At 43.6% G+C, this 23,740-nt stretch overlaps 2 pseudogenes; both read right to left on the reverse strand.

Annotated features, from left to right (window-relative positions):
* Nucleotides 1-2,008: 2,008 nt before the first annotated feature.
* On the reverse strand, nt 2,009-7,122 carry LOC119268250 (annotated as a pseudogene).
* A 509-nt stretch (nt 7,123-7,631) lies between these two features.
* LOC119272315 overlaps nt 7,632-23,740 on the reverse strand; it is a 37,800-nt pseudogene continuing 21,691 nt past the window's right edge.

Here is a 23,740-nt window from a genome sequence, read left to right on the forward strand (position 1 = left end):
TTTTCGGTGGTTTGAGTCGTAGGAAAGTCATACTATTAAGAGGGGGTCCGCGTTGGAAAGGTTTGGGTGGAATCGTACACGTCTGTTCCTTTTGCACCACCTTTCCTTTGGCTCTTTGGAGCATTCTTCGTTTCTCCGAATCTCTGCAAAATGATTGACTTCGAGTGTTGCTGAACTAGGGCATGCGGTAGTATTGCTCCTCAGAGCAGTAGTACCGCAGGCCCCTGCGGTAGTACCGGCCTTGGGCGCGGTAGTACCGCAGGTGCTCGCGGTAGTACCGCTTCTCTGACCCGGTAATACCGTGGCCTCAGGTCTGGCTCAGCAACACGAGCGGAAGTAGGGGCGGATGTAATTTTTTTACATCCGCACCCTACGCGGTAGTACTGCTCCTGGCTTCCGGTACTACTGTGTCGGATTTTTGCATAGATCTAAACTCAGTGGAAGTTGCCACGGATGTATTTTATATGTCCGTGCCTTGTGCTAGTACTGCAAGGGGGAGCGATAGTACCGCGCCAGCGGTTCTACCGCCCTCTGCTTCATCGCATCAGGGCTGTTTTGGATACTGTTGTGTGGGCGGTAGTACTGCAGTGCCTTGCGGTAGTACCGCAGGCCCTGGCGGTAGTACCGCGTCTCCGGTGCGGTAGTACCGTGCGTCGCAGGCTGAGTTGGTGGATAACGGTTGGATTTGTTATTTCACTATAAAAGGGGAGTCTTCTTCTCCGAGTTGACTTACCTCTTCCCCCCCAAGCTCCATTGTTGCTCTAAACTCCATTTTCGCCCGATCTCTCTCCCTAGCCAATCAAACTTGTTGATCTCCTAGGGATTGGTTGAGAAGGCCTAGATCTACAGATCCACCAAGAGATATTTGATTCCCTCCACTAATCCCTCGCGGATCTTATTACTCTTGGGTGTTTAAGCACCCTAGACGGTTGAGGTCATCGCGGAGCCATACTCCATTGTGGTGAAGCTTCATGGTGTTGTTGGGAGCCTCCAATTAAGTTGTGGAGATTACCCCAACCTTGTTTGTAAAGGTTCGGTCACCGCCTTCAAGGGCACCAATAGTGGAATCACGACATCTCGCATTGTGTGACGGCGTGAGGAGAATACGGTGGCCCTAGTGGCTTCTTAAGGAGCATTGTGCCTCCACACCGCTCCAATGAAGACGTACTTCCTCTCAAAGGGAATGAACTTCGGTAACACATCGTCGTCTTCACCGACTCCACTCTTGGTTATCTCATCCCTTTACTCGTGCAAGCTTATCTTGTGTTACATCCCTTGCTTGCTTGTGTACTTATTGTTGTTGCATCATATAGGTTGCTCACCTAGTTGCATATCTAGACAACCTACTTTGATGCAAAGTTTAAATTGGTAAAGAAAAACTAAAAATTGTTAGTTGGCTATTCAACCCCTCCTCTAGTCAACTATATCGATCCTTTCAATAAGTCTATATATAGCTTAAATATGAGATCATGATGAGTATGTTGAGTCATGGTTGGTCAAGTGTTGAAGCAAGTAATTCAAGTGAAGGATTCATTGTGCCTCTTAAGAGCATGTGATGGATAACGAACAATACCATGCGATGACCAATATGATACTTGGTCATACGAGAATTGAGATCATGATAGATCGTGGAGTAAAGATGAAGGTTTACCAAGATAAATATCAAAGATTAATTTACCACATGGGATCCCTATGGTAAGAAATTATGAACTGCGCTTTGTGGACTAACTCATCTTAATTGAGCTTTTGTCCAAGCAAAAATCTAAGTGTCAACAAAATGCATTTTGGAGCTAGGGCTCTTTGAGCTCCTTCTCAAAAGAAGAGATCAAAAATAAAATTTTGAAGTTCCATTTTTTTTGGAACCACATCCATGTGTAATATTAGCAGAACATCGATCTACAAAAAAGAGACAAATTCATTTGCTATTAAAAATCCATGATTTTGTCTTCTATTTGTATAGCTTGCATGTTAGTATCTCATATCAATACATTCATATGTACATGTGGAATTGTTTTCAGAAATTATTACACTTTGGATGTGATTTTTTTTAAATGAAAATTTCAGTCCACACAGCCCAAGGTTCAAAACACCTCTCTATAATAGTTCCACATATTTTACAGCATACTTTTCCAACTATTTAGTTAATAAATAACGCAAACCTAAAGCCTTGCAATGCTTTATTGCTTATTATATCCCGGAACTAAGAAGTAGAATGACCATGATCTAGAATTGTGGTGTTGTTCGGAGGGGAGCTTCTGTAAAGCAGAACTGTTGTACAAAATCCTACAGCAGAAATCCATCAGAATTCATTGATCTTCTAGCGTGGTATCACTGGTCTGCCAAATCAATCATCGCAGTGAAATTAAAGGCGCTGTCAAACCAGAAGCGATACTGCAGAGAACGACATATAAAATGGCATTCTTCGGTACCTTGTTGGATGTAATGAAACCCACTACAGCATCAGAAAGTTCTTTACGATGTCTGGTGTAGCAGTGATCTGCTCCCTCGATGACACACAGTTTGTGGGTCGGTATATGCTTTGCAAACTCATATGCATCTTCCACGGGAATGATCTCATCAGCAGAACCATGAACTATGAAGAAGCTGAATAAAGACAGTAAATTAATTGCCTGATATCTGCAACACGGGGGGTTTATTCTAGCACAATATGAAACCTATGCCCAACTGCAAACACGAGATATTTAATGTTTTCAATCCTGGGAATGCATGGGAATGACTATTTAAATGAAGGTAAATGTGTCATGTCGGTGCCATGGTGCCCCTTGTTTCAGTTGGTAGTTGGAATACGAAGGTAGTTCATTCCTCAAGTAGTTTCCTGACCTGCATTCCTTGCTAATGGAGAGGCTTGTTGCACGCATGTCAGTGTTCAGTCGTTCCATCAAGCTCTCTTTTGTTACCCTGTATAAAACATTTCCTACATTGCAACCATTGGATAGTCAATATATGACAACGAAAGAGAAGCTATATACACAGTACACAAAATTGCTACCTGACTTGTTTGTGACATCAATGTAACCTTCCTTATTTATTCTGTCAAGAAATTCTTTCCCTAGGCGTTCCTCAATGCCTTTCTCCAAATAAAATCGGCCGGATAGGTTAACAACCATACGGACATCGTCATATAGGGAAGCATAAAGAACAACCACATCTCCTCCTGAATAATAATGTAAATTAAGTGACTACATTTTCTAATTTGCGAGTTAAAAGCACAACGACATACGGTAACACTCAGGTCATGAAGGGGTGTGATCTGTGAGTGTCAGGACATCTACAATGGTAGATAAGGCAGCCTTTTTTAAGCCTCAATGTCATATATGATGAAAACAGAAACACACCATAAAATGGATTATCTTATCTGTAACAACTAATGTTTACATGCTCTTAACATTATGGTGATTAAAATAAACTAGAAAACATTTGACTAGGATGAGACATCCCCTACAATGGAGAAAAATGCCATATCTTTCATACCGAGAAATCTCTTCGCTATGACAATTCGAGCATCTTGTTTTCATTTCTCTCTTCCAACTCAGCAATCATCCTATGTGGCATGCTAAGGCAACGGCATTGTAGGTGCCCTCAGGGATTATGATCTGGCCCCTAACTCCGTTGGAGACAAGGAAAATGATATAAAAGATATATTTAGTTGGGGAAGAAGTGACTTAGTTAGGAAGATAACAATGTGGTGTGTTAGGCAATTAGGGATCCTATTCTTAGGGGTCAAGTCAGCCTTCCCTATTAAAAGGATATAAATATTGTGTAGGCATGTACTCCAATATGAATTATCCAAGAAATGAGAGAGCAAAAACTAATCCCAGTGGCCAACCTTCTCTCCCTCTCATCCCCAGAAACATTGCCGGCCTGCCCTTGCTTCTCGGAGCCGTACCCCTATACTTGGCATGCAGCAGTGAGCGAATAAAATACTGCCAGCAAAAGTATTGTGATTAACTGTTTAGGGAATTCATGGTATTCCTAGTGATAGATATCTGAGCAACCTGATCAGGGTTGGACTAAGCTAAATGTAGATGACTCCTTTGTTACTGCTACTGTCCAGGGAGTGCTGGAAATCTGGGCAAAAACCGCAAAGAGGATGTTCTTTTCTCAGGATGCCTTGCTTGGTCAGATGAAGATGGAAGTTAAAGTGCCCCTCTATGCTGGTTGTGCCGATGAGATTTGTGATGGCGGTTGGTGGTGGTAGTGCGTCCGGCTTCAGGTCGTCAGTGGTTTGAGCTTCTCGGGGCCTGATAACGACAGTGCTTGGTATTGTTGAGCGGCCAATTTCTCCCTGTGTGCTCTTCTTTGGCAGTTTCTGGGGTTCGGCTGTAGGCGCGGGTGTGTTGTTTCGGTTGTGTCTCTTCTCCCCTTGTTCCCCCTGTGTACTCTGGTTCACTTGAACCTATCCTGTATGGAGCCGTGAGGCTTCTAGGCAAAATCGGTTGAATATATTTAGGTGACGATCCACTTCCCACATTGACCATTCAAAAAAAAAGTGTGACCCCAAAAAGCAATTACTAGATGAAATATGTTGTGCTCTCACTGTGCAGAAGTTCAGGATGTGCAAATGGAATATGTTTTATAGGTAAAACAGACAAGGACATCCAATTAAGTATACATATAGTGCCAGCAGAAACCAATCTTACGGAGATGTCACAACTAGATTTTAATGTTATGACTAATGGACTACATATGCAGGCAAGAGACTCCACCATTTTTACTTTTGCAGAGTGTATGTGCAAGTTGCTGAAAAACAAAACAAGCTCTTCCACGTGCTAATGATAAAATTCAGTGAAACAACTTAATAATTATTGTGCCGCCTATTCAGCCGGATGATTTCTTAGAGAAATCATCCGCCTATTCAGCCGTTGGATTAGCGTGCTGGTGACAGTTGGATCACAACAGCGCCACAGCAGCAGCGAGCGCGACAGCTTCGACACGGTCAACACGGTGCCATCGCAGCCCCGGCGGAGTTCCAACGAAGCGCCGAGGGCGTCTGGCGAGCTCCATTGCAGCTCCACCGAAGCACCGATGCTCCGGCGAAGCTCCATTGCAACTCCGGCCAACTTCCATTGCAGCCCGGATGGAGCTCCAACGCAACGCCGACGGCTCCGGCGAAGCTCCATTGCAACTCCGGCGGAGCTCCAACGCAGCACCGATGGCTCCGGCGAAGCTCCATTGCAACTCCGGCGGAGCTCCAAGGCAGCGCCGACGGCTCCGGCGAAGTTCCATTGCAGCCCTGACGGAGCTCCAACGCAACACCGAGGCCTCCGGCGAAGCTCCATCGCAACTCCGGCGGAGCTCCAATGCAGCGCCGATGGGCTCCGGCTCCACGAGTTGTGTGCAGCTTGCTGCACTGTAGATCCGCCGCCATGGCGAGATTCACGTTGCAGCGTACCTCATCGACGGCGAAATCGTGGGTCGCAGGCTCGCAACGCTGATGTGCTTGCGTCTAGAAAGAAAAGAGAGGAAGCAAGTGGAGCGATTGCAGCAGCTGGTGGCGATTGGTTGGCTCTTGCAGCGGTGGCTGCCGCCGGTGACGACAGGCCGGTGGCCGATGGTGTCTTGCTGTTGCTGCGTCGGAAGGAGATGGGGATTTGAACAAGCGGATAAGATTTCAGCGGTGAGTGGTGGAAGACGAGGAAAACAGGGGACACGCGGAGGGGATAAGCCGTGCGCGTTGCCGGTCCACGTGGGGACACGCGTCGCTAGGACGAGGCGACTTATGTGTCGCTGTTATCATCCGACTGAAAATAAACGATTTCCTTGCAATAATAAACACAACTATACAAACCAAACAACGTATATCACCAACCTTTGCTGTGACCAACAACAGCTGCTACATCATACTTCTCCTGATACAGATATGAGACAACAGAATGCAAGTCTTCAGCCTCTTTCCCGTAATTGCCATACTGGAATACGCCTTCGCTCTCTCTGAAAAGCAATATGATCAAAGGGACAACATGAATGAGGTTAGAAACCATGCATATGCCTATTTCAAATAAAGTTTATTGAAAAAATTGTGTACCAACAAATATATATTAAAACAACAAAAATGCAATTCATAAAATTTAAATGGAAAAGAATTTCTGCCATATTTTTGTCCATGAAAAAGGTGCAGGTCTAACAGATAAAATAAAACCAGAGGATCAAAATGATAGTATATGTCATACATGAACCTGAGCTCATTCAGTTATAAAGACTTTCAGAAAAGGCTAGACTAGCATTTAGCACAACAACTTTAGTGAAAATACAAGCAACAGCATATCCATGATTCTATGAGTAACTTACCCGTTTCCACTAAAGTCAAAGCGAAAGACACTAATCCCTTATTTTATTATTCATCTGCCAAATCAACAATAACGCCAGAACTCTGAAGATAAGTGTTAAACGTCAGTAGAAGGGTAGTAAAAACTACTACTCCAACGGTTCAATTCGCTGCATCTCACATAAGCAAAATGAAACCTGGCCTTAGCGGCCCTAATCTTGAAGTGGACAAGGCGAATTTATTGTGGTCACGAAATAGTTATGTACCTTGGAGGCCGTAAAGCCATGGCACAAGACTACAATCCTGTTCAAACCCGTGGGATGCAGCAGCCCCACAAGTTTCTCTCTATGCTTGTTCGTTATCAATACCCTGTGTGTAGCAGCTGTTTCATAAAACCACACGGTGTCAACAGTTTGGACTCAAAATTAGCTTCACGTATCTTCTCTTCTGTGACAAGGATATAGGAGTAACTTCAACTCAGATGAAACCATCCTTTGACTGAGACTACTAACACTATTCGGATTTGCAAATAGCTCCAAAATCCTTAGGTTTATGCGGCCATCTGAGCGATTCATAGTAGCACAAGAAACCATCTATACTAGTCTAAGATGGCTATGCAGATTCTTGAGATCAAATTTGAAGTATGGTAGTTGTCGCCCAAGAGAAGGTACGGAAGGTGAAATCAAGAAAAGGGGCTTACGGGGATTGGAAGCATCCCGGGAGGAATTGAGCGGTTGCGACATGGACGACAGATGGCGGCGGCAGCCTCGTGGGGTTTGGGGTGGGAGGAACCCGAGGCTAGTCGACCCGCCGGCGGTGTCACGAGCAGGATGAAGGTTAGATTCGCCGGGCAAGTGGAGGAGGCCAGGAGGAGGGCGTGGAATTTAAGGTGTCCAAAAAAAGAACGCACTAAGAAGGCCCATTGGATGGACCCAACGAGGCCAACTCTACCTCGCGACCTCGAACGAACGTCCACTTTGCTTTGATAGGCCCATAGGGTCGTGTCCGGACCTGTTCTGAGATACGGTGGTCGTGCGTCCAGCGCGCGGCCACATTCTTTGGCCCCATCTTGTCCGTCTCCATTTTAAAAACAAGTACCAAGCCCTAGTTTAGGGCAGCGGCCCTAGTTCACGCCGGTAACGGAGCTAGCGGCCTACACGTCCTCGCCGACAACACACCTAGCCTCCAAAATGAATAGTTTCGTTCGCTGGCAACACAGCCAGCGGCCGGCAACACAGACAGCCTTCAAAAGCGAATGTGTTTCTCGCCGGCACACAGCCAGCGGCCCAGCGGGCGGCACCCATGCCAGCCTCCAAAAAAGAACGATTACGGTCGATCGGACGACCTAGTTCAGGTCGTCGGCGTCGAACATCTCCTTCTACCTGGCCTCAAACCATCTCCTCGTCTTCTCGCTCATCTTGGTCAAGTCCACACTCATGATCGCAAGGGTCACCTCCTTTGCTTTCGTTGCGACATTGGTGGCCTTGATGTCGAGCCGCCTCTGCCTGATCGTGACATTGGCGGCCTCGATGTCGAGCTGCCTTTGCCGGGACGCCTCCTCCAAGTCGATCTTCCTCTTCTTGGCCGCCTCCTCCATCTCCAGCTTCTTCCTTTGAAATTCTAGGTATTTCTTCATTTGCTCGTCTTTGCATTGCCGCTTCTTCTCGCCCCTCGCATCCTTTTGAGACATCATGCCATGCAAAGTCTCATGCAAGGCCATGGATGAGGCACCACGTACGTCGTCCACCTTGGAGTTGGTCTTGCCCCTCGGCCTCTTCAATGCCTCGCCATCTCCGCCTCCGGCGAACTTGGCCGTCTTCTTGCCTCTCTTCCTTTGAAGTTCATGGTATTGATCCTTGAATTTAGGGCAATTGTTGATAATCGTCCAACAATGCATAAGAGTGAATGGCTTGTCATTGTGCCAGGCCTTGAATGCTTCCAAAGATTGAAATGCCTACACTATATTTAGATACATTAAAACTAAGCGTCTTTCCAACCCTCTCAGGGCATCAACACTCCCAGCCATCTGATCGTCAGTTTGAAGCATTTTTGGCCGTTAGATAAGCTGTGAATCGCTCCTAATCCGGTTCCGTTCGCTAATAACGGTTGCTAACCATCCCGGGCCGCTGCTCCGGTCACTTTTTTGAGCGCTCGGGATAAATTGGGCCTAATGGGCCTCTAGCAGTCTCCTTACAGACATGATGTTACGGAGCCCTAAAAAAATACCTACAGGCGAAGGAGGCACGACGATGCCGGTCTCCTATTCCCTAGGTACGCCGCCGCCGCGTCTGTCGATCTCTCTTCGCTCTAGGCCACTGCTACTCTTGCAGCCGTCGTTTCCAGTTTCCACTCATCCCCAAACCTGGTTCCTCCCGATCCCTCACCTCTTACAACCGAGGATGAATCATTGGTGTGCTGCCACCTTGAGCGAGATGCCGCCGATGCGCAAGGAAGATGTGAAGGGGCAGAACTACACTCGCAACCGGCAACCCTATTGAGGCTGCAGCGGTGGACGCCCCTTGACGGGCAGGCGGCGAGAATGGCGCGGTGAAGAACTCTCGCGTCCTGATTCCAGTTCGATGTCGCATTTGACAACCGGCGCCAGGGAGAAGGTCAATGCTAAGGTATTTCGCGGAACTCTGCCCTACACACCTGATTCCATTTCACTTCATGACGATGCCGCTAACGCCCATTCTGAATTTAACAGCAACCAAGCAGTAGGATTATCCGTCCGGTTCTATCAATTTTTGCAGTCGTTGTGTCCGTGTTGTGTTCGTTGGCCGGTGACCGGTAAGCATCCACATTTCCCTTCCCCTTTCATTTCAGATGTTTACTTTTTTGGTACAAGGTACTGTGGTTGAGCTCCTACTTCACAATACTAATTTACACGTCAGTCAAGTAACTATTTGTATATATTGTGCAGATTCAGTTTTGCATATGGGGATACTAATGTGGATATTTGATTTTTAGTTCAAGTAATTGGGTTCCTGCCATTTCTATCTGTACATACATCCAATTTCTAAGCATCAGAGGTAATCAGTCCAGTCAACCAGAAGGTTTTGATTCTCTACCTGTCGGCATTAGTCTGTACTGTACTCTTGTGCCTGTTTTCTGCCTGCCCCCTGTCTCCTATGTGGCTCTCTGAATCCTGCTGGCATGTAGATGACTTATTTGGCCTTCTGGAAGATGTCTCTTGATTTATGTAAGTATTTTTTTGATCAAGCTTACCTGTTAAATTTTCAGATGGCTCTTTATTCATTTCAGATTTCACACATGCTCTAGCTACTCATTAGTCATTAGTCCAAGCTAATTGGAGTTTCATATACTGATCCATGTTGAATGTAGCGTATAGATGAAACCAAACAAGAGGCTCAAAACCATATTCTATGTGTTACAACATTTTTTAATGTCTAATATATTCGTCAGCTTATGCAATTTCAATTTTATGTTTCATAATTTTGTAAAATATTGTAGAAACTCGAGATGGTTGGTGTGGATTATGAGCACACACGCACACCTTGCCGCTGGTTGGTGTGGATTCGTAAAGCAGGAGCCTCTCCTTCAGCGAGGCGGCAGGTGGGAGAAAGATTGATAAAATGGTGGTGCCCGGCGGCTGGGAGGACCACGGCGAGCCTCTCCTTCAGTGAACTTTGTTCCTTGAGTTGATCACATGGCTGAAGAAAATAACACGCGAAGATATTAATTATTATATTAATGTACGTACAACATATGTTAGTTCCTCTGAAGAAAATAACATGTGAAGATATATTCTTATTAATGTATAGCATATGTCGACTTTGATGATTTGTACTTATCAAGTGTTAAGATTTTGCTTATTTTTCTTTTAGGAAAGGAAGCTATTTTCTGTATTGTACCAATATATTCCAATGTTCTTTTATTATTGTACAACATATGTAGACTTTGCTGATTTGTGCCTATCAAGTGTTAAGATTTTATTCAATTTTTTTTAGGAAAGGACGTTATTTTCTGTACTATTTACTCATACAGAAAGAATCTAAAATTCAATATCCCATTCATTGTGTGGTCAAATTAAACTATGGCATACTCGTGATTATGTGGTCAAATTAAATGGTCAACTAAAATATTTCTAAGTGTGCTGCAGTTTGTTTGGCATATTTGGACCATCTAGATAATGCAAAGCTTATCTTGTGTGCGTGTAATATATATTTGCACAAAGAACATATCTTAGTATTGAACTTTAGCCTCAACAATCACGGAGGATTATAATTCAAGCTCTTTTTTGCGAATGAATTCAAGCTTGATATCCGAAGAAGTATTCTTCTAAAACCTCTATCAAAGCAATGGTTTTTCAATTGGTATATGTACTGTTTTGTCGCTCAATATATTTGTCTGATGTAGGAGAACTGAAACTACTAGATTTTGATGGATTTATCAGTTTACACAACCACGAATTGATAAAATGCATTAAAATAAGGAAAAATGTGTGCCTTATGATCAGAAGGTCAAACAACCAGGTACAATCAACAAGAGAAACCAAGATTGCACATGGTGACCTATGTGCTTATGATTTTAGTTCTTAGAGAGGTCGTTTGAGGCTGATCGTGTGTCGCCTTCAGAGTTCTGTGTGTTTTTTGCTAAAACTTCTAGCATATAAGAACACACCTATGATCAGGCTTTGCTGATTTATCTTACATGAGACATTTGCTATATGTTTCATTGTATATATTTAAATAAATTCCTTGTATGCTACCAGAAAAGAGATGTGCATGGCAATGTACAGGTGCTCAGGCATCGACGTACTAATAGAGCACCAAAATTTCATTTGGCAAGATGTTATCTCTGAGGAAATTCCATCTTTTTTGTTCAAGAATCAGTTATACTACCGATGATGACGATGACGACGACGACGATGATGATGATATCTTTCCACATTTATGGTATGGGTGCCTAATAATGTTTAAATTTTGTATAAGGCATGAAATTGCTGAGTTAATGCCCTGGTTGGACTCCACTAACATACTCCTACAAAAAGATACTAATTAAGTTACATATTATATCATAATTCATATACTAATTTTGTTAAGAGTAAAATACCTCAAATAATTCCATCTATCTCTAACATTACAGTGCCAAAGTAGACGGGCGCAGCAACGCGCGCCTTCAATGATCTAGTGATCAACAACAATTGAACATGCAAACATATACAAGGCCGAAGTCTCTTGGCCGTAGCAAGGAAAGAACTAGGATGAGGAGAGCATACCATGTCCCCAACGCCGAGACCACTCACGGGCCGTGCTTCAACGCTCTCAAATGCGGCGCAATACTTGTTGCACTCTTGTTGGATGAACAACCACCTCTTCTGAATCGAGGTGATGTCATGGTTGCTTGTAATTTGGTAGTGTTGGGGAACGCAGTATTTTCAAAAAAATCCTACCACACGCAAGATCATGGTGATGCATAGCAAGGAGAGGGGAGAGTGTTGTCTACGTACCCTCGTAGACCGTAAGCGGAAGCGTTATGACAACGCGGTTGATGTAGTCGTACGTCTTCACGATCGATCGATCCTAGTACCAAAGGTACGACACCTCCATGACCTGCACACGTTCGGCTCGGTGACGTCCCACGAACTCACGATCCAGCAGAATGTTGAGGGAGAGATTCGTCAGCACGACGGTGTGATGACGGTGATGATGATGCTACCAGAACAGGGCTTCGCCTAAGCACCGCTACGATATGACCGATGTGGATCATGGTGGAGGGGGGCACCACACACGGCTAAGAGATCAATGATCAACTTGTGTATCTATGGGGTGCCCCCTCCCCCGTATATAAAGGAGTGGAGGAGGGGGACGGGGCGGCCTCCTAGACGCGCCCCAAGGGGAGTCCTACTCTCATCGGGAGTAGGATCCCCCCTTTCCCTAGTTGGATTAGGAGAGAAGGAAGGAGGAGGAAGAAGGAAGGAAAGGGGGGTCGGCCCCCTTCCCAATTTGGATTGGGCTTGGGGGGGCTCCTTTGCTCCCTTCTCCTTTCTCCCACTATGGCCCAATAAGGCCCATATACCTTCCTAGGGGTTCCGGTAACCTCCTTGTACATCGGTAAATGCCCGATCTCATCCGGAACCATTCCGATGTCCAAATATAGTCGTCCAATATATCGATCTTTATGTCTCGACCATTTCAAGACTCCTCATCATGTCCGTGATCATATCCGGGACTCCGAACTACCTTCGGTACATCAAAACACATAAACTCATAATACGATCGTCACCGAACGTTAAGCGTGCGGACCCTACGGGTTCGAGAACTATGTAGACATGACCGAGACACGTCTCCGATCAATAACCAATAGCGGAACCTAGATGCTCATATTGGTTCCTACATATTCTACGAAGATCTTTATCGGTCAAACCGCATAACAACATACGTTGTTCCCTTTGTCATGGTATGTTACTTGCCCGAGATTTGATCATCGGTATCTCAATACCTAGTTCAATCTCGTTACCAGCAAGTTTCTTTACTCGTTCCGTAATGCATCATCCTGCAACTAACTCATTAGTCACTATGCTTGCAAGGCTTATAGTGATGTACATTACCGAGAGGGCCTAGAGATACCTCTCCGACAATCGGAGTGACAAATCCTAATCTCGATCTATGTCAACTCAACAAACACCATTGGAGACACCTGTAGAGCACCTTTATAATCACCCAGTTACGTTGTGACGTTTGGTAGCACACAAAGTGTTCCTCCGGTATTCAGGAGTTGCATGATCTCATAGTCATAGGAACATGTATAAGTTATGGAGAAAGCAATAGCAACAAACTAAATGATCATCGTGCTAAGCTAACGGATGGGTCAAGTCAATCACATCATTCTCTATTGATGTGATCCCGTTAATCAAATGAAAACTCATGTAAGAAAACTCATGTATATGGTTAGGAAACATAACCATCATTGATTCAACGAGCTAGTCAAGTAGAGGCAAACTAGTGACACTCTATTTGTCTATGTATTCACACATGCACTAAGTTTCCGGTTAATACAATTCTAGCATGAATAATAAACATTTATCATGATATAAGGAAATATAAATAACAACTTTATTATTGCCTCTAGGGCATATTTCCTTCAGTCTCCCACTTGCACTAGAGTCAACAATCTAGTTTACATCGTCATGTGATTTAACACCAATAGTTCACATATTTATGTGATTAGTTCACATCTCCATGTGACTAATACCCAAAGGGTTTACTAGAGTCAATAATCTAGTTCACATCGCTATGTGATTAACACCCAAAGAGTGATCATGTTTTGCTTGTGAGAGAAGCTTAGTCTACGGGTCTGCAACATTTAGATCCGTATGTATTTTGCAAATTTCTATGTCTACAATACTCTGCACGGAGCTACTCTAGCTAATTGCTCCCACTTTCAACATGTATCTAGATCAAGACTTAGAATCATCTAGATCGATGTAAAAAGCTTGCATCGACATAACTCTTTACGACGAACTCTTTTATCACCTCCATAAACGAGAAATATTTCCTTAGTCCTCTAAGGATAACTTTTGTTGTTGTCTAGTGATCTACTCCTAGATCACTATTGTACTTCCTTGCCAGAATCATGCTAAGGTATACAATAGGACCGATACACAACATAGCATACTTTATAGAACCTATGACTGAGGCATAGCTAATGACTTTTCATTTTGTTTCTATTTTTTGCTGTGGTCGGGTTTTGAGTCTTTACTCAAATTCACACCTTGCAACACGGGCAAGAACTCCTTCTTTGACTATTCCATTTTGAACTACTTCAAAATCTTGTCAAGGTATGTACTCATTGAAAAATCTTATCAAGCGTCTTGATCTATCTTTATAGATCTTGATGCTCAATGTGTAAGCAGCTTCACCGAGGTCTTTCTTTGAAAAATTCTTATTCAAGTATCCTTTTGTGCTATCCAGAAATTCAGTATCATTTCCAATCAACAATATGTCATCCACATATAATATCAGAAATGTTACAGAGCTCCCACTCACTTTCTTGTAAATACATGCTTCTCCAAAAGTCTGTATAAAACTATATGCTTTGATCAACTCATCAAAGCGTATATTCCAAATCCAAGATGCTTGCACCAGTCCATAGATGGATCGCTGGAGCTTGCACACTTTGTTAGCACCTTTAGGATTGGCAAAACTTTCTTGTTGTATCATATACAACTCTTATTTAAGAAATCCATTAAGGAATGTAGTTTTGACATCTGTTTGCCAGATTTCATAAAATGTGGCAATTGCTAACATGATTCGGACAGACTTAAGCATCGCTACGAGTGAGAAAATCTCATCGTAGTCAACATCTTGAACTTGTCGAAAACCTTTTTGCGACAATTTGAGCTTTGTAGATAGTAACACTACTATCAGCGTCCGTCTTCCTCTTGAAGATCCATTTATTCTCAATGGCTCGCCAATCATTGGGCAAGTCAATCAAAGTCCATAATTTTTTCCTTATACATGGATCCCATCTCAGATTTCATGGCCTTAAGCCATTTCGCGGAATGTGGGCTCATCATCGCTTCCTCATAGTTCGTAGGTTCGTCATGGTCTAGTAACATGACTTCCAGAAAGGATTACCGTACCACTCTGGTGCGGACCATACTCTGGTTGTCTTACGAGGTTCGGTAGTAACTTGATCTGAAGTTTCATGATTATCATCATTAGATTCCTCACTAATTAGCATAGAAATTACTAGAACTAATTTCTGTGATGAACTACTTTCCAATTCGGGAGAAGTTACAATTACCTCATCAAGTTCTACATTCCTCCCACTCACTTCTTTCGAGAGAAACTTCTTCTCTAGAAAGGATCCACTCTTAGCAACAAAGATCTTGCCTTTCGGATCTGTGATAGAAGGTGTACCCAACAGTTTCTTTTGGGTATCCTATGAAGATGCACTTTTCCGATTTGAGTTTGAGCTTATCAGGCTGAAACTTTTTCACATAAGCATCACAACCCCAAACTTTAAGAAACGACAACGTAGGTTTGCCAAACCATAGTTCATACGGTGTCATCTCAACGGATTAGACGGTGCCCTATTTAATGTGAATGTAGCTATCTCTAATGCATAGCCCCAAAACGATAGTGGTAAATTGGTAAGAGACATCATAGATTGCACTATATCCAATTAAGTACAGTTATGACGTTCGGACACACCATTATGCTGTGGTGTTCCAGGTGGCATGAATTTGTGAAACTATTCCACATTGTTTTAGTTGAAGACCAAACTCGTAACTCAAATATTCGTCTCCACGATCAGACCGTAGAAACTTTATTTTCTGTTTATGATGATTTTCCACTTCACTCTGAAATTCTTTGAACTTTTCAAATGTTTCAGACTTATGTTTCATCAAGTAGATATACCCATATCTGCTCAAATCATCTGTGAAGGTTAGAAAATAACGATACCCACCGCGAGCCTCAACACTCATCGGACCACATACATTAGTATGTATTATTTCCAATAAGTTAGTTGCTCTCTCCATTGTTCCGGAGAACGGAGTCTTAGTCATCTTGCCCATGAGTCATGGTTCGCAAGCATCAAGTGATTCCAAAAGCCCATCAACATGGAGTTTCTTCATGCACTTTACACCAATATGACCTAAACGGCAGTGCCACAAATAAGTTGCACTATCATTATTAACTTTGCATCTTTTGGCTTCAATATAATGAATATGTGTATCATTACGGTCGAGATTCAATAAACCATTTATATTGAGTGTATGACCATAGAAGGTTTTATTCATGTAAATAGAACAACAATTATTCTTTGACTCAAATGAATAATAGTATTGCAATAAACATGATCCAATCATATTCATGCTCAACGCAAACACCAAATAACATTTATTTTAGGTTCAACACTAATCCCGAAGGTAAAGGGAGTGTGCGATGGTGATCTTATTAACCTTGGAATCACTTCCAACACACATCATCACCTCGCCCTTAACTAGTCTCTGTTTATTTTGCAACTCCTGTTTTGAGTTACTACTCTTAGCAACTGAACCAGTATCAAATACCGAAGGGTTGCTATAAACACTAGTAAAGTACACATCAATAACATGTATATCAAATATACCTTTGTTCAGTATGCCATCCTTCTTATCCACCAAGTATCTAGGGCAGTTCCACTTCCAGTGACCATTTCCTTTGCAGTAGAAGCACTCAGTTTCAGGCTTGGGTCTAGCTTTGGGCTTCTTCATGGGAGTGACAACTTGCTTGACATTCTTCTTGAAGTTCCCTTTCTTTCCCTTGCTCTTTTACTTGAAACTAGTGGTCTTGTCAACCATCAACACTTGATGCTTTTCTTGATTTCTACCTTCACTGATTTCAGCATCGCAAAGAGCTTGGGAATTACTTTTGTCATCCCTTGCATATTATAGTTCATCACGAAGTTCTAGTAACTTTGGTGATAGTGACTAGAGAACTCTGTCAATCACTATTTTATCTGGCAGATTAACTACCACTTGATTCAAGCAATTGTAGTACTCAGACATTCTGAGCACATGCTCACTGATTGAGCTATTCTCCTCCATCTTGTAGGCAAAATACTTTTCAGAGGTCTCATACCTCTCGACTCGGGCATGAGTCTGAAATACCAATTTCATCTCTTGGAACATCTTATATGCTCCATGGCGTTCAAAACAGTTTTGAAATCCCGGCTCTAAGCCGTTAAAGCATGGCGCACTAAACTATCAAGTAGTCAACATACCGAGCTTTGCCAAACGTTCATAACGTCTAAATATGCTCCTACAATAGGTCCGTCACCTAGCGGTGCATCAAGGACATAATTCTTCTGTGCAGCAATGAGGATAATCCTCAGATCACGGAGCCAGTCCGCATCATTGCTACTAACATCTTTCAACATAGTTTTCTCTAGGAACATATCAAAAATAAAACAGGGGAGCTATACGCGAGCTATTGATCTACAACATAGATATGCAAAAACTATTAGGACTAAGTTCACGATAAATTAAAGTTTAATTAATAAAGGCTCGTTCGGAGGCTCTCCACTCCTCGACTCTCTCCCGGAGCGGCCGGAGCTACAGTTTAAAATTATGGAGTGGCCGAAGAGGTACTCCGCAGATCCTCGTATTCTGCGGAGCTGGGCCAGTGCCGAACAGGGCCTAAAATTACTTAAGAACTCCCACTTAGATAGACATCTCTCTAATCATCTAAGTGATCACGTGATCCACGTCAACTAAACCATGTCCGATCATCACGTGAGATGGAGTAGTTTTCAATGGTGAACATCACTATGTTGATCATATCTGCTATATGATTCACGCTCGACCTTTCGGTCTCAGTGTTCCGAGGCCATATCTGCATATGCTAGGCTCGTCAAGTTTAACCCGAGTATTCTGCGTGTGCAAAACTGGCTTGCACCCGTTGTATGTGAATGTAGAGCTTATCACACCCGATCATCACGTGGTGTCTCGGCATGACGAACTGTAGCAATGGTGCATACTCAGGGAGAACACTTATACCTTGAAATTTAGTGAGAGATCATCTTATAATGCTACCGTCGAACTAAGAAAAATAATATGCATAAAGGATAAACATCAAATGCAATATAAGTGATATGATATGGCCATCATCATCTTGTGCCTTTGATCTCCATCTCCAAAGCACCCTCATGATCACCATCGTCACCGGCTTGACACCTTGATCTCCATCGAAGCATCGTTGTCGTCTCGCCAACTATTGCTTCTACGACTATCGCTACTGCTTAGCGATAAAGTAAAGCAATTACATGGCGATTGCATTTCATACAATAAAGGGACAACCATAAGGCTCCAGCCAGTTGCCGATAACTGTGTTACAAAACATGATCATCTCATACAATAAAATTTAGCATCATGTGTTGACCATATCACATCACAACATGCCCTGCAAAAACAAGTTAGACGTCCTCTACTTTGTTGTTGCAAGTTTTACGTGGCTGCTATGGGCTGAGCAAGAACCGTTCTTACCTACGCATCAAAAACCACAACGCGGTATAGTGATTGCTTTTTGATCTTCAGAAAGAACCCTGTTCATTGAATCCGATTCAACTAAAGTTGGAGAAACTGACACCCACCAGCCACCTGTGTGCGAAGCACGTCGGTAGAACCAGTCTCATGTAAGTGTACGCGTAATGTCGGTCTGGGCTGCTTCATCCAACAATACTGCTGAATCAAGAATCAACTAGTGATGGCAAGCAATATGTATATGCCCACACCCACAACTCCTTTGTGTTCTACTCGTGCAAATAACATCTACGCATAAACCTGGCTGTGATACTACTATCGGGGAACGCAGTAATTTCAAAAATATTCCTACGCACATGCAAGATCATGGTGATGCATAGCAACGAGAGGGGAGAGTGTTGTCTACGTACCCTCGTAGACCGTAAGCGGAAGCGTTATGACAATGCAGTTGATGTAGTCGTACGTCTTCACGATCGACCGATCCTAGTACCGAAGGTACGACACCTCCATGATCTGCACATGTTCGGCTCGGTGATGTCCCACGAACTCACGATCCAGCAAAGTGTCGAGGGAGAGATTCGTTAGCACGACGGCGTGATGACGGTGATGATGATGCTACCGGAACAGGGCTTCGCCTAAGCACCGCTACGATATGACCGAGGTGGATTATGGTGGAGGGGGGCACCACACATGGCTAAGAGATCAATGATCAGCGTGTGTATCTATGGGGTGCCCCCTCCCCCGTATATAAAGGGGTGGAGGAGGGGGAGGGGGGCGGCCTCCTAGGCGCGCCCCAAGGGGAGTCCTACTCCCACCGTGAGTAGGATCCCCCCTCCCTAGTTGGATTAGGAGAGAAGGAAGGAGGAGGAAGGAGGAAGGAAAGGGGGGGCTTCCCAATTCGGATTAGGCTTGGGGGGGGGGGCTCCTTTGCTCCCTTCTCCTCTCTCCCACTATGGCCCAATAAGGCCCATATACCTTCCGGGGGGTTGTGGTAACCTCCCGGTACATCGGTAAATGCCTGATCTCACCCGGAACCATTCCGATGTCCAAATATAGTCGTCCAATATATCGATCTTTATGTATCGACCATTTAGAGACTCCTCGTCATGTTCGTGATCATATCCGGGACTCCAAACTACCTTCGTTACATCAAAACACATAAACTCATAATACGATCATCACCGAACGTTAAGCGTGCGGACCCTACGGGTTCGAGAACTATGTAGACATGACCGAGACACGTCTCCGGTCAATAACCAATAGCGGAACCTAGATGCTCATATTGGTTCCTAGATATTCTATGAAGATCTTTATCGGTCAAACCGCATAACAACATACGTTGTTCCTTTTGTCATCGGTATGTTACTTGCCCGAGATTTGATCGTCGGTATCTCAATACCTAGTTCAATCTTGTTACTGGCAAGTTTCTTTACTCGTTTCGTAATGTCATCCTGCAACTAACTCATTAGTCACAATGCTTGCAAGGCTTATAGTGATGTACATTACCGAGAGGGCCCAGAGATACCTCTCCGACAATCGGAGTGACAAATCCTAAGCTCGATCTATGCCAACTCAACAAACACCATTGGAGACACCTGTAGAGAACCTTTATAATCACCCAGTTACGTTGTGACATTTGGTAACACACAAAGTGTTCCTCTAGTATTCGGGAGTTGCATGATCTCATAGTCATAGGAACATGTATAAGTTATGTAGAAAGCAATAGCAACAAACTAAATGATCATCATGCTAAGCTAATAGATGGGTCAAGTCAATCACATCATTCTCTAATGATGTGATCCCATTAATCAAATCACAACTCATGTCTATGGTTAGGAAACATAACCATCATTGATTCAACGAGCTAGTCAAGTAGAGGCAAACTAGTGACGCTCTGTTTGTCTATGTATTCACACATGCACTAAATTTCCGGTTAATACAATTCTGGCATGAATAATAAACATTTATCATGATATAAGGAAATATGAATAACAACTTTACTATTGCCTCTAGGGCATATTTCCTTCAAGTAGGGCTCAAACATCTTCCTTTTTTGGAATGTTTTGTGGTCTCTCGTCCAAAAAACAAGGCCCTTTTGTTGCGCGCCGGTCCTCGGGTCTTGGCTAATCTCCATCCAACATTGGCAAATCAACTTGTCCTCCTCTTGTGTATATGAACCCGTGCGAATGCTATTCCTCCTCTTTTGTGCTTCCGCTCTTTGGGTGAGCTCGTCGATAAACAATGGCTCACCACCAATATCAATGTCATTTCCTTCTTCTTCATCACCATCACCTTCGCAATAGATGTCATCGTGTTCATGCCACGAGTCACCATGGTCATAGTCAGAAAGGTCGCCGGCCTCTTCATCGGCAATGTACGGGGCGCGGCCATCCTGACTTTGGGTCTCTTCAGGATCGTAGGCATGGCCATGCCCACCCTCGAAGATCACATCCTCCATGAACTAGTTGTAGAAGGGGTCGTCGACCGGTGGTGTTGAGGTCGGCATTTCGTCGAACAAGACATGGGGGTGGCATGGTGCCTGTAAACGGTGGCCGTGCTTGCTTTCTTAGCATCTCGACGGACGGACGACCGCCGCCGCTGGACCCCAGCGTGATGTTGAGGTCGATGATGGCCGAGGGGTGCAGGGTGGACGGAGCGATCACGCCAACGTCCAGTGACCCCGAGAAACGGTTCTGGCCGTAGTGCCTTGGCGGGGAAAGCCGGGCGACATAGGCGTGGTCCGCAACTGGCAGTGCGGAGGCCTGGCGACCGATGACCCCGTGCTCGCCGGGCCGACGGCAGCTGTAGAGAAACCCACCGAATGACAAATGCCAAGCATGAGGAGGGTGTGCGCTTTGTTGACGAAGGCCTCCTTATCCTCGACCCCGGCCTTGCACCGCGCGGCCTCCATCACATCGTGATACGTCTCCAACGTATCTACTTTTCCAAACACTTTTGCCCTTGTTTTGGACTCTAACTTGCATGATTTGAATGGAACTAACCCGGACTGACATTGTTTTCAGCAGAATTGACATGGTGTTATTTTTGTGCAGAAATAAAATTTCTCGGAATGACCTGAAAATCAACGGAGAATATTTTTGGAATATATAAAAAATACTGGCGAAAGAATCCACGTCAGGGGGCCCACACCCTGTCCATGAGGTTGGGGGCGTGCCCCCTGCCTCGTGGGCCCCCTGACGCTCCACCGACCTCAACTCCAACTCCATATATTCACGTTCGGGGAGAAAAAAATAAGAGAGAAGGATTCATCGCATTTTACGACACAGAGCCGCCGCCAAGCCCTAAACTCTCTCGGGAGGGCTGATCTGGAGTCCGTTCGGGGCTCCGGAGAGGGGAATCCGTCGCCATCGTCATCATCAACCTTCCTCCATCACCAATTTCATGATGCTCACCGCCGTGCATGAGTAATTCCATTGTAGGCTTGCTGGACGGTGATGGGTTGGATGAGATTTATCATGTAATTGAGTTAGTTTTGTTAGGGTTTGATCCCTAGTATCCATTATGTTATGAGATTGATGTTGCTATGACTTTGCTATGCTTAATGCTTGTCACTAGGGCCCGAGTGCCATGATTTCAGATCTGAACCTATTATGTTTTCATGAATATATGTGAGTTCTTGATCCTATCTTGCAAGTCTATAGTCACCTATTATGTGTTATGATCCGTTAACCCCGAAGTGACAATAATCGGGATACTTACCGGTGATGACCGTAGTTTGAGGAGTTCATGTATTCACTAAGTGTTAATGCTTTGGTCCGGTACTCTATTAAAAGGAGGCCTTAATATCCCTTAGTTTCCAATAGGACCCCGCTGCCACGGGAGGGTGGGACAAAAGATGTCATGCAAGTTCTTTTCCATAAGCACATATGACTATATTCGGAATACATGCCTACATTACATTGATGAACTGGAGCTAGTTCTGTGTCACCCTATGTTGTAACTATTGCATGAGGAATCACATCCGACATAATTATCCATCACTGATCCATTGCCTACAAGCTTTTCATATATTGTTCTTTGCTTATTTACTTTTCTGTTGCTACTGTTACAATCACTATAAAACCAAAACTATTACTTTTGCCACCGTTACCGCTACTATCTTACTACTTTGCTACTAAATACTTTGCTGCAGATATTAATGTTTCCAGGTGTGGTTGAATTGACAACTCAGCTGCTAATACTTGAGAATATTCTTTGGCTCCCTTTGTGTCGAATCAATAAATTTGGGTTGAATACTCTACCCTCGAAAACTGTTGCGATCCCCTATACTTGTGGGTATCAAGACTATTTTCTGGCGCCGTTGCTGGGGAGCATAGCTCTATTCTTTGAGTCACTTGGGATTTATATCTGCTGATCACTATGAAGAACTGGAAAGATAAAAGAACCAATATTTTTCCCTCAACTACGAGGGGAGGTAAGGAACTGCCATCTAGCTCTGCACTTGATTCACCTTCTGTTTTGAGTAAACTTGCGAGACCTACACCTGCTATTCATTATGAAACATCGCATGTTATTGGTGATGCCACTTCTGCTTTGCATGATACTTATGATGAAACTACTTCTAGCCTTGATAATACTGTGCCACTAGGTGAATTTCTTGATGAACAACTTGCTAGGGCTAGAGAGAATGAAATTATTGAAACTGATAATATTGATGAAAGTGATGATGAAGATTCTCCCCCTAGATATGAATTGCCTATTGTGCCTGAGGGTTATGTTATGGATGCAGAAACTGCTAGAGACTTCTCAGCTTGCAATGATAGATCTGATCTTAAGAAATTATTAGCTAAGCTTAAAGAAAAGTCTTTGAATGCTAGAATGAAATATGACCCTGCTTTTGCTACTTCACCATCTTTATTACTGATAAGGATTATGATTTCTCTGTCGATCATGAGTTAATTACTTTGGTTGAATCTGATCCTTTTTATGGCTATGAATCTGAAACTGTTGTGGCACATCTTACTAAATTAAATGATATAGCCACCCTGTTTACTCATGATGAGAAAACTCGCTATTACTTTATCCTTAAGTTATTTCCATTCTCATTAAAGGGTGATGCTAAAACATGATTTAATTCTCTTGATCCTGGTTGAGTGTGTAGTCCCCAAGATATGATTTATTACTTCTCTGCTAAATAATTTCCCACTCATAAGAAACAAGCTGTCTTAAGGGAAATATATAATTTTGTGCAAATTGAAGAAGAGAGTCTCCCACAAGCTTGGGGGAGGCTTCTCCAATTACTTAATGCTTTGCCTAATCATCCTCTCAAGAAAAATGAAATACCTGATATCTTTTATAATGGACTAACTGATGCTTCCAGAGACCACCTGGATAGTTGTGCTGGTTGTGTTTTCAGGGAAAGAACTGTTGATCAAGCTGAATTGCTACTGAATAATATGTCGAGTAATGAAAATGATTGGACACTTCCTGAACCAACT

The sequence above is a fragment of the Triticum dicoccoides genome, chromosome 3A (assembly GCF_002162155.2).
Source record: "Triticum dicoccoides isolate Atlit2015 ecotype Zavitan chromosome 3A, WEW_v2.0, whole genome shotgun sequence".
NCBI classification, from domain to species: domain Eukaryota; kingdom Viridiplantae; phylum Streptophyta; class Magnoliopsida; order Poales; family Poaceae; genus Triticum; species Triticum dicoccoides.